This window comes from Penaeus monodon, chromosome 6, assembly GCF_015228065.2.
Source record: "Penaeus monodon isolate SGIC_2016 chromosome 6, NSTDA_Pmon_1, whole genome shotgun sequence".
NCBI classification, from domain to species: domain Eukaryota; kingdom Metazoa; phylum Arthropoda; class Malacostraca; order Decapoda; family Penaeidae; genus Penaeus; species Penaeus monodon.
In genome coordinates, this window is record NC_051391.1 from 43,287,274 (window position 1) to 43,300,081 (window position 12,808).

The window sequence follows — 12,808 nt, forward strand, 5'->3', positions numbered from 1 at the left end:
TGTACGCACACACATATACAACCACACTTACAATCACACACACGCAGTCACACACACACACACACACACTCACACATATAACACAAAAATGATTTACATATATGTTGCATATAGACAAATAAATGTTTTATATGTTATATACATTCACATTTTATGTGTGTATATGTTTAAAAAAGTATATGATATATAATATATATATATATATAATATATATATATATATATATATATATATTAGATATATGCATACACACACACAACACACAAGACACACACACCACACATATATATATATATATATATATAATATATAAAATAATATATAGTGTGTGTGTGTTGGGTGTGTGTGGTGTGGGGTGTGTGTGGTGTTTTGTGTGTAAAGTGTGTATGTGGTTGTGTGTGTTTGGTATATACATACATATCATTGTACATATATGTAGATATATATTACAATTACAAGTGTGTGTGTATATGTATATATTTTGTGTGTTTTGTGTGTGTGCGATGGAATAGATATCGATAGACGGATTGATTAGATAGACACTAACATGTATTGTATGTATGTGCGTGCGTGCGTGATATCTGTGTGCATATGTATGTATATGTAATTTAATATATATATATATATTATCTATATATATATATAATATAATTTTATATTTACTGTCTAATTATATATATATATATATATAAAATAATATAATTTATTTCAAATTTATATATATATATATATATATATATAATATATATTATATAAAAAATATGTATATATATATATATTATAATTGGTGTGTGGTGGGGTGTGTGTGGTGTGTGTGTGCGGTGTGACATTATGTACATAAATGTGTGTGATTGTTTATTTAATGCATATAATATTATTTTATATATATATAAATATATATATATAATATATATATATATATTTTAACATCATCAAAGAAATATAATAATAAAACCCAACTTCTAACATGCAAAGTTCCATGACGTTGGGGGTAAAACCGTATCCTTTACTTTTATCAACATGTGACCTGGATTTCTGTCTATATGCTGGAAGACATGGGTATAATCTGCAATCCGTTAGGCCGAAGACATGTATTCGAACCAAAATCAAAAAAAACATCACGATCTCAATCCCTGCAAATAATCAGATTTGCGACTAAAAGAGACGAAGTCGCTCGAGGAAACGTCGGGGTGACGTGGTCGTGGGTCGTCCCGGGTCAGGACTCCGAGGGCTCTCTGCGCGGGGTCCTACCGGGGCCCGGACAGGTTCCAGGCCACCGTCCCAAGGATACACGGGCGAGGCTTTTTCCAAGGGAGGGGCAGAGACTGCAAGCTCAACCCGGAGTACAGTGCTATCCAACAGGGAAAAACTACAACAAAACCCCAACCAGTACCAACAGAATCTGGCCATACTCACAGAACCGAACCAGTACCAGGAAAACCCTGGCCAATACTCACAGAACTACGAGTAAACCACAGAATCGTCACCCTACCCAATACTCCAAATCGAACCCGAACTTGGAAAAAAATCCAATATGCTCGAACCGCAATCAATATCAACAGAACCGCAATCAATATCAGAGAAAAACCCCAACAAAATTCTCAGTACAGCAATGTTACCAACAGAACGGCTATAGAAACCGCAGAACTACAATGAGTCCAGCAAAGTCCATTCAGATTCCAGAATCTTAAGGTACCCAAAAGGACAGCAAACAGAATCAGCAGAACCTCTAATTTTTAAGAAACCCTAAACGGTATCAGCAGAAAAGCAAAAGTCTCCCCGAAATTTTAAAGTATACCAAAAACAACCCGTACCCCCAAAACAGCGACCAGTCTTTTCCAAACCGCAACCAGTACCAACAGAAACGCACCAAAAACCATACCATCAGAACCCCGACAGTCCTACCAGAAGCAACCCGTTCCAGCAGAATCTTAACCAGTACCACAGAAACCCGGGCCCGTCCCCACCAGAACCCCGTCATCCCACAGAAAATGCGACCAGTTTACCAAAACCAGTACCAACAGAACCGCAACCGGTATCAGCAGAATCGCAACCAGTACCGGCAGAACCGCGATCAAAGCCTTTCCAGTCGCAACAACAATGTCAGGTAAAAATTTCCAGCGTTATGGAACCAAACGCTTTAATCAGAACCTGAACCGCCCTTCTCCCAGTCTCTACAGCCAAAAACCAAAAACTACCGGGCCGTTATGGATCCGGTCCTCAGAACCAGTACAGCACCCAACGAACAGGGACCAGCAGTCCCAAGGTTTTCTCTCCAATCAGCGTGGTTCTCGCGTCCTCAAGGAACTAAACGCAAACCGAAATCCCAACGATTTCTAGCCCCACGAATGAAAAAGGCTTTCGAATGGTTCAAGTTCAAAAGGGGTTCTCTCGGTTTTGGGGCACAATATCTGGCTTCTTTAAAAATAAAAAAACTTTTTTATGTTTTGTTTTTTTTTTTTTGGCTACACGAGAGATGAAAAACACATAAACAGATTTTCAGTATATATAAACACACACACACAACCACACACACACACACACACACAAACAACACATATATATAATAATTATAATATATAATATATATAAAATATATATGTTGTATATGTATATTATATACCAGATAATTTAGACATGTATGAAAAAAATTTGGGGGATAGAATATGTATTTAATGTTGAATTATATACACAAACAAAAGTATATTATATATGTATACATTTTGTTACACGACCCCCTCGTCTCTCTGCCAAAACAAAGGCAGCTAACGACGGCGTGCTTCCACAGGTCGGAACCGGAGCACCGAGCACCACAGCGTCCCAGAACACCACGGGGGGGAAAAACCCCAAAGGGGCGGGGCAGGGACGAAATAAACACAAAATGACAGTCTTTCCTTTTTTACACAAGTTATTTACCGACATTTTCTATGGGCACAATACGGGGAAAAAAAAAACCGCAGTCCCCCGCACGTCAGCTTATAACAGGGCAACCAAAGTTTACAGTCAAAAGGCACAAGAGGTTTCACAGGAGCAGCACCCAACTGCGCCCTCTTTGGTTTGTTCCTCTTCCTCACAACCAGTTGCGTCATGTTTCCCCCAGGCCCCTTCATTTTTAAAACAATGCCAGTATCCTTTTCAGTTAACACATGTTCGCACGAACAAAGCCCCACTGGCTAGCACATCCCCCCCCTATAAGCAGACGACCGTCGCCTGACATCCCAAAACATAAAACAAAAAAGAAAATTTTACATAAAATTATCCCCAGGAACATACAAAATTTTTTAAAACAAAGTAATGTAATTGAAAATCATTTTCAGAAACAAAAAAAATTTTCACCCAGCGCGGCTTTCTTCACTCTCGTGGGTCCCGGAGGGGGTGGGGCGGGGGGTAGAGGGGAGTGGCACCCGAGGGGTATCTCCCCCCCAAGAAAGGTCAGGTTATCTTGATTTTTGCATCGCCCTCACCGTCCAAAGCTCGCCCCTCATCTCGGCAGCGCTGCCACGTCCTCTCGCCGCACTGGGGCAAAAGCTTTTTCACCAGGGCCCCCGGGAGTAGCTTCCGGCCCATGGTAACGCCACAGCCGGTGCGCCAAGTCCTCGGGGAAAGCGGCAACGGCCCCCCCAAACCCAAACTCCTCGCCCCCCAAAAGCCCTTTTCGGAAGCTCCACTTCCTCACAAGTGCCCAGCTTGCACCAGCTGGCCTTCAGGCCCTTATTGAAAAAATTTAGCTACCAACACTGTAACTAACCCTTCCCCCTGGTCCAACAAGGCTCCACCCAACCGTACACCATCAGCCGCTGCATTTTTGGATGGGCTCCAAAAGCCCCTCTACTCCACGCATCCTCTTATAGCGACAAGGGGATTCTAGACTCTGCCCCGGGGGGAAAGGTGCGTTGCTCACTGTAACTACCTTGCACGCCAACCACTGGAAGCAAGGGCCCAAATCTTCACCGGCACCTCACCAGTTTCCGTCCAAGGTCGCCCAACCCCCTTCTTTTTGCGTCAGGTAGTAAAGGGCCCCAGAAAAACCTGCTCGTACAGACGCCCACATACCCCGGGCAGCCGCTGCCCGGGTTGCCCTGCCAATACGAGCCTCCACTGGCCCCTTGAGCCACCAATGCCCGTGACACCAACCCCGTCTCTGTGGTGCGTCTGGAATCGCTTTGGGCCCAACATATGGGCCCGCCTAGGGTCTTTCAGCCCCAGTGCCATTGTCAGGGGGCAGGGCTTCCCCATCTATTGAGCCCTCCCCTGCATCGTGGGTTTTCGACGGCACCTTACCCAAGTCAGGGCCCGGGAAAAAAGACGGCGGGGTTTTCGGCCCCTTCCCCACCCTGTCCGAGTTTCCGCCTGCCCATTTTACCCTTAGGCATGCACTCGGATGGTGACCATACCTGCCACAGTCTTGCGCCTGCTGGAAGGATCAAAACCCGTCGGTTGAGAGGAGGTGTTCTCTGCTCCCCCGAACTGATACGTCTGTGCTTTCCCTACCATAGCCCCAAACAAGCTTGAAAGGCTCAGGTCACCTTCCCTCAATGCTCCCTTCCCACTTTAGTTTCCGGGCCCCGGAGGTCAGGGCGGGCTGAGCACTGGCCCGGGGCCACTCGTTGCCTTCGGGAAGGGCTGAAAACAAGGGCCCTCGCCATGCCACCTGCAGGTCCTCAGGGTGTGCCTGTTTACGTAATTTGCAGGCTGGCCTGCAAAGCGTCCAAAGAAATCGCGGGCCGGGGACCACGATCATCTCTTCCGCAGCCGCAGGGTACGCCTCCTTATCACGCCCCAATCCTGCACCAGGGGGGACAGTGTCTCGCCACGCTCACGAGTCCGCTTCTTCAAGGGGGCCCCCGATATTCCTCGGCCTGGTGGTGGTGCCCGAACGGCTTTTAAAAAGCCTCCCCCACGCTGGTGAAAGAGGCCTGTTGGGATGCCGGCAGTGCCCCAACACTTCCACGGGGGGCCCCTTTTAGCGCTGTTACCGCTCAGGGCCTTTCTTCCGGGCCCACCCGGGGCAGATGCCAGCATTTCAAATTGGGCGACATACCCTTCCAGGCTCCCTTCCGTCGTAATCAGCGGTAAGCCTCACAGAATGTCGGGGCCCGGGGGGGGCTGGGGGGCCTCCCGTGAACTAACATCCCCGGGGGGAAAAAGGGGGGAGGGAGGAACGAGGGGGGTGAGGGGGCCCGAGTTTGCCCCCCCCAATACCCAAGGGAGGGTTCCGAGGGGGTCCCAGTCTTCTGCAACGACCACGGGTCCGACCCGACGTGCGAGGCCGGGGGTTTTTCCTGCCACGGCCCCAGGCAGACCCAGTAAATCGAATCGGGCATCTGTTGCCAGAACCTGTCTGCCTTCTCGCTTGCAACGTTAAAAACCTGTGACGCCGCCTTCCCCCTTTCACTTCCTCCATCGGGCCGAACCCGCCCTTCAGAGCTGCCCCTCCTCCATCATTTTTCACTCTTCAGCTTTTGCGGGGCCTTGTCGGTGTACTGCTAGTTTCCATCTTCACAGATGCAAATTGGCCTGTACCCTTTCAAAAAGTGGGCAGAATTTTCCTCTCCCTTCCTTGCCTGCATCTCGAGAGATGGTGCCCCTGCTCGCGTGCCTCTGGCCTGCTTTTCTGCCCTTTGTGCCTTTCCCCCCTCATACCGGCCAGCAGGGCAGTGATTAGGCCATTGGCGGTTCACCTCACTGTTCCTCCTCAGTCATAGTCTCCTCTCCCCTGCTGCCCCCATTTTTGGACATGATAAATCGGCGCTCTCACTGAAAAATTTTAAAAACCCCACTCCTGACCCATTTGTAACGCCGCCCGCCTCGTCCTCTGCCACCAAAAAAGGCGGGCTAGGCAACGGCGGCTTTTCCGGGGTCGTGAACATGAACACCCAAAAGAGGGCACCGAGACCCAGCCCAAACACCGGGGGGGAAACCCCCAAGTGGCGAGGCAGGGACGAAAAAAACAAAATGACAGTTTTTTTCCTTTTATTTACACAAGTTTTTTACCCCCACTTTCTATAGGCACAATACAGGGGAAACCCATGTCCACTGCACTACAGCTTAAAGGGGGCAACAAAGTTTTCAGGTCAAAAAGGCACCCCGAGGTCTTCACAGGAGCAGCCCCCAACTGCGTCTTCTGGCTTGTTCCTCCGCTCCTCACAGCCAGTGCGTCAGTTTCCCCGGGCCCCCTTCATGTTAACACTCCCCAGGTCACCCTTTTTCATTTTAAACAATTTTTCGCACAGAGACAAAGTCCCCTGGCGTAGCAATATGTTATTGTATATAAACAACTTTACTTGCAAAGAAAATAGTAAACACACGCACCCCTAACACACAAAAAATGTACAAAATAGCATATTATATATATATAATATATATTATTTTATATATATTTAATAATAAATTTTAATTTTAATAAAACTTTTTTGTATATACTAAGTATTGTATACAAAAATATATAGCATAGATTGAAATTTTGTTTTTATATATGTGGGTGTGTGTGGTTGTTTGTGTGTGTGGGGTTTTTTATGTGTACTGTTATAAATAGATAACAAAAATAGAGATAGATAGATAACAAGAATATTTACTATGTATATTTGTGGGTGGCGTGTGTGTGTGCGTGTGTGTGTGTGTGGTGTGTGTGTGTGTGGTGTGTGCATATTATATATAATATATATAATTTTATATATTAATAATAAAAATTTATATATATATTTTTTATACAAATGCATAGAACATTAGAATATATTATATATATAATATTATTATATATTAATAAAATAAAAATTTTTTTATATTATATTATACTTTCTTTATATAAAATTATTTAAATAAAATATTTTTTTAAATTTTTAAATTTATATTAATTTTTATAATATATTATATATATCTTATTTTATATATATATATTATTATATTTATATTAAAAAAAAATTTATTTTAAATTTTTTATATAATATTATATATTAAAAAGAGCGTTTTTAATTAATAATAAATATAAATATATATAAAAATATATATATATATATATAATATATAATATATTCAAAATTTTCATGCTGTATGTATAATATATATAAATATATATATAATATTTATATATATAATAATATATAATTTTATTCCACACACACACACACACACACACACACACACACACACGCACCACACCCGCACACAGCACAAATTATACATTGTAAATATATTGTTATCTATCTATCTCTTTTTGTGTCTATCTTTTTATAACACGTACACAAAAAACACACACCACAAAAAAAACCCACCACACACACACAATTATAAAAACATATATGTCTCATATCTATGCGTATTATTTGTGTAAATTACATAATTATATACAACATAGGGGGTTTATATAATTTTTAATATATATTATAATTATTATATATATAATTTTTAAATTTTTTATATATATGAATTTTTTGTACATTTGTGTGGTGGGGTGTGCGTGTTTTTACATATTTTCTTCTGCAAGTAGTATGTTTATACTTTTATACATATTGCTACGCCATGGGCTTTGCTCTGTGCGAAACAGTTAACATGAAAAGGATGACCTGGGGATGTTTAACAGAAGGGGCCTGGGGAAAAAGGCCCAAGGGGTGAGGAGCGGAGGAACAAGCCAAAAGGACGCAGTTTGGGGGCTGCTCCTGGAAGACCTGTGGTGCCCTTTTTTCCTGATAAACTTTGTGGTGCCCCGTTTTAAGCTGTATGTGAGTGTGGGGGTGGTTTTTCCCCTGTATTTTGCCTAAAAAAGTGTACGGGGAAAAATTGTGTAAATAAAGGAAAGACTGTCATTTTTTGTTTTTTGTGCCTGCCTCGCCCCTTGGGGTTTCCCCCCGGGGTTCTGGGGTGTGGTGCCGGTGCCTCTTGGGCGTTCAGTGTTCCGACCCTGTGAAAAGCACGCCGTCTGCCTCCGCCTTTTTGGTGGCAGAGAGACGAGGCGGTCGGGGGTTACAAATGGGGGTCAGGGTGGGGTTTTTAATTTTGATCAGGAGAGCGCCGATTTTCATGTCCAAAAAGGCGGCAGCCATGAGGGGAGGGACATGACTGAGGCAGGAAAGAGTGAGGTGAACCCAGCCAGAGGACCTAATCACTGCCATGCGGCCGGTATGAGGGGGAAATGGCACAAAGGGGAGAAGGCAGGCACAGAGGGGACGCGAGCAGGCGCACCATCTCGTCGAGATCAGGGGAAGGAAGGCAGAGGAACAGTCTGCCGACTTGTTTAAGTGTACAAAACAATTTTCATCGTTTAAGATGGAAACTCAGCATACACCGCAAGGCCTCAACAGCGGGAAAATGAACTGATGGAGGGGGTGCAGATCTGAAGGGCGGGTTCAGGGCCTGATGGAGGAAGTGAAGGCGGGGGAAAAGGGGGCTCACGAGTTTTAAAATTTTCAAGCAGAGAAGGCAGAGAGGGTTCTGGGAAAAGAGCCAGAGGTCGATTTACTGGGGTCTGCCTGGGGGCCCCTGGAGGAAACCCCCGGGGCCCTCGCACTCGTTTTTGGAGCCAGTGGGGCGTTGCGAAAATGGGGGCCCCTCGGAACCGCTCCCTTTGGGTTTTGGGGGCGGCAAAAATCGGACCCGGTAAAACCCCCCTCGTTGCCTCCCTCACTCCCTTCCCTTTCCCCCCGGGGATTTAGTTCACGGGGAGGCCCCGCAGCCCTCGGCCTCCAACTTCTTAGGCTTAAGCCCGCTGGTACGACGGGAAAAGGGGCCTGGGGAAGGGATATGTCGCCCAATTGAAAAAGCTGGCATTGCCCAGGCTGGAGCCAGGAAGAGAAGGCCCTGCAGTGGGAACAGCGCTAAGGGGCCCCGCGGTGGAAGTTTGGGGCATCTGCCGGCATCCCAAAAAGGGTTTACACCACGTGGCGGAGGCTTTAAAACGCCCTTTTGGGCACCACCACCAGGCCCAGGAAATCGGCCCACTTGAAGAAGCGGACTCGTGAGCGGGCGAGACACGTCCCAGCTGGTGCGGATGTGGAGGCGCGAAAGGAGGGGTCCCTGCGGCTGGGAAGAATGATCGTGGTCCTGGCCCCGATTCTTTTTTGACGCTTTGCAGGGCCAGCACTGCAAAATTTCGTCAAGCAGGCACACCTGAGGACCCGCAGGTATGGCGAGGGCCCTTTTAGTTCGAGGCCTTCCTGAAGGCAACGATGGCCTAGGGGCCCGCTGCTCACCCCGCCCTGACCCCGGGGCCCGGGAAAGGGTAAAGGGGAGAAGGTACATTGAGGGGGGTGAGCCCGAGCACTTTTTAAGGCTTGTGTTGGGCTATGGGGAGGAAAGGCACAGACGTAGTCAGTGGCGGAGGAGCAAGAACCCTCCTTCAAAAACCGGGGGATTTTGATGCCCTTTCCCCAGTGCTGCAAAGGGCTGTGGAGGGAGGTCACCATCCAGTGATGTCCTAAGGTAAGGAAGTGGTACAGGCGGAAAAACCCGGGCAGGCTGGAGAAGGGGGCCCCAAAAACCCGCCGTTTTGGTTTCCCGGGGCCCTGACTTTGGGGAAGGGGCCCGGGAAACCCGCACGATGAGGTGGAGGGGTCAAAAGTGGGAAGCCATGCCGCCTGACAATGGAAAGGGGCTGAGAAGACCTATGGGGTGATATGTGGCCACTATGCGACTTCCCCACGCACCACAGAGACGTGTGTGTCACGGGGGTTGGGTGCAGTCAAGGGGGCCAGTGGAGGCTCGATTGATGGGGACAGGCGCAGCGGTGCCGGTGTATTGGTCGATCTGTACGAGCACGTTTTCTGGGCCTTGACTACCCGACCATGTAAGGGCTGTGCGACCTTGGGGGAGTGGTGAGGGGCACGGTGAAGAGTCCCCTTTCTTCCCGTGGTGGCTGGCAGAGGGAGTTACAGCTGGAACTGCACCTTGCCCCCAGGGGCAGAGTCTAGAATCCCCTTTTCGATACAAAAGTATGGTGGAGTAGAGGACCTCATGGAGCCCATCCAAAAACCCGCGTGGGATGGGTAGCGGTTGGGTTGGGGCCTTGTTTGGGCCCCGGGAAGGGTTATTACAGTGTTGGTAGCTTAACTTCTTCAATAAGGACCCGAAGGTGCCAGCTGGTGCAAAACTGGGACTTTTGGGGGGAAGTGGGGCTTCCAGAAAAGTCGTTGGGGAGCGAGGAGTTGGTTGGTGTTGGGGGCCCTTGCCGGCTTCCCCGAGGGCTGGCGCACCGGCTGTGGCGTTACCTGGGCAGGAAGTACTCCTGGGGCCCTGGGGAAAAAGATACGTTAGCCCCCGTAGCGGCGTGGGGGCGTGGGAGACGCTGACCGAGATGAGGACAGCATTTGGGCGGTGAGGGCGATGCAACAGACGTCAATGTAACCTGACCATTTCTTTGGGGGAGGAGATACCCTTGGGTGCCCCTACCCCTACCCCCGCCCAAACCCCCTCCAGAGTGACCCAGCGAGAGTGAAGAAAACCGCGCGGTGAAAATTTTTGTGTTTTGAAAAAAGATTTTCAAACAGTTTCTTTTTTTTGAAAGAATTTTTGTATGTTCCTGAGGACTAATTTTTTGTAAATTTTCCCGTATTTGTTTTATTTTAGGTATGTCCGAGCAGACGGTCGTCTGCTTGATGGGGGGGGTGTGCAGCCAGTGGGTCTTTGCTCTGTGCGAAAAAAGTGTTAACATGAAAAAGGGTGACCTGGGGAGGTTAAATGAAGGGACCGGGAAAAAAGACGCAACGGTTGTGAGGAGCGAGGAACAAGCCAAGGAGACGCAGTTGGGTGCGTCCTGTGAAGACCTCGGGTTTTCCTTTGTGACCTGATAAAAATTGTGTTGCCCTGTTATAAGCGTATGTGCAGTGTGACATTTGGGGGCCCCTTATTGGCCTATAGAAAAAGGGCGGGAAAAACTTTTTAAATAAAGGAAAACTGATTTGTTTTATTTTGTCCTGCCTCGCCACTTGGGTTTCCCCGTGGGTTCTGGGACGCTGTGGTGCTCGGTTCCTCACGTGTTCCGACCTGTGGATAGCCGCTCTGCTTTGCCGCCTTTTGTTAGTGCAGAGAGACGAGGCGGTCGGGGTAACAAAAGTATACATATATAGATTATCTAATGTGTAGGTAATATATTATACATATAAATAAATATTATCCCCAAATTTTTATAATACATGTCGTAAACTATCTGTGTATATATATTAATAAATACTATATATTTTTTTATATTAAAATTTTATATAATTTTTTATATATATATTTGTTTTGTGTTTGGTGTGTGTGTGGGTTGTGTGTGTGGTGTGTTTATATATATGAATATTGTCTTATGTGTTTGCATCTCTCGGTAGCCAAAAGAAAAGAAAACAAATCATAAAAAAGTTATTTATTTTCAAAGAAGTCCAGAGTATTGTGCCCAACACCGAGAGAACCATTTTTGAACTTTGAACCATTCTGAACGCCTTTTACATTTCGTGGTCTAGGAAGTCCGTTGGGCATTTCGGTTTCGCGTGTTAGTTCCTTGAGGACGCGAGAACCACGCTGATTGGAGAGTAACCTTGGGACTGCTGGTCCCTGTTCGGTTGGGTGCTGTACTGGTTTGAGGACCGGATCCATAACGGGCCAGGTAGTTTTGGTTCTGGCCCGTAGAACTGGGAGAAGGGGGTTCAGTTCTGATTAAAGCGGTTGGTTCCATAACGCGGAAGTTTTTACCTGACATTGTTGTTGCGACTGGAAAGGCTTTGATCGCGTTCTGCCGGTACTGGTGCGATTCTGCTGATACCCGGGTTTCGGTTCTGTTGGTACTGGTTTTGGTAAGACTGGTCGCAGTTCGTAGGACTGATCGCGGTTTGGTAGGACTGGTCCGGTTTGCTGGTACTGGTTAAGATTCTGCTGGAACTGGTTGCGGTTTGGTAGGACTGATCGCGGTTCTGATGGTACTGGGATGGGGCGATTCTGTTGGTACTGGTTGCGGTTCTGGTAAGACTGGTCGCTGTTTGCTGGTATGGTTGTGGTTTTGGTATACATTAAAATTCTGGAGTACTTATTGCGGTTCTGCTGATACCCGGGTTTCGGTTCTGTGAAATTGTAATGGTCTGCTGATTCTGATTGCTGTCCTGTTGGTACTGTTAAGATTCTGAGAATACTGAATGGACTTTAGCTGGTACTCATTGTAGTTCTGCTGGTTCTGATAGCCGTTCTGTTGGTATCTTGCTGTACTGAGAATATTGGTTGCGGTTTTTTCTGATATTTATTGGCGGTTCTGTTGATATTGATTGCGGTTTGAGCATATTGGATGTTTTCCAAGTTCTGGTTGCGATATTGTGAGTATTGGTACTGGTACGATTCTGTGGGTTTACATCGTAGTTCTGTGAGTTTTGGGCCCAAAGGTTTTCCTGGTAGGGTTGGGGTTTCTGAGTACTGGCCACGATTTGTTGGTACGGGTTTGCGGTTTTGTTGGTAGTTGCTTCCCTTTTTGGAAGCACGTACTGCCTGGTCTGAGCTTGCCTTGCTCCCCCCCTTGGAAAGCCTCGCCTGTGTACCCCCTTGGGCGGTGGCCGGGAAGCCTGGACGGGAGCCCCCGAGTAGTCGACCACGCGCAGAGAGCCTGGGGCCCCATAAAGAGTACTACCCCGACCACGTCCCTCGATTTTTCTCTCGAGCAGACTTCATGTCTTTTTCAGTGAAATCTGTTATTTGCAGGGATTGAGATCATTTAGCTGATTTTTTTTGTTTTGGATTCGAATACAATCGTCTTCGGCCTAAGGCATTGCAGATTATACCATGTCTTCCAGCATATATGACTAGAATCCAGGTACATGTTAGAAAAAGGTAAAAGGAATTTTTTACCTCCATACGTCAT

The 12,808-nt window shown here is 46.6% G+C and overlaps 1 pseudogene; it reads right to left on the reverse strand.

The window, feature by feature from the left end:
• Positions 1-11,459: 11,459 nt before the first annotated feature.
• On the reverse strand, positions 11,460-12,808 carry LOC119574022 (annotated as a pseudogene).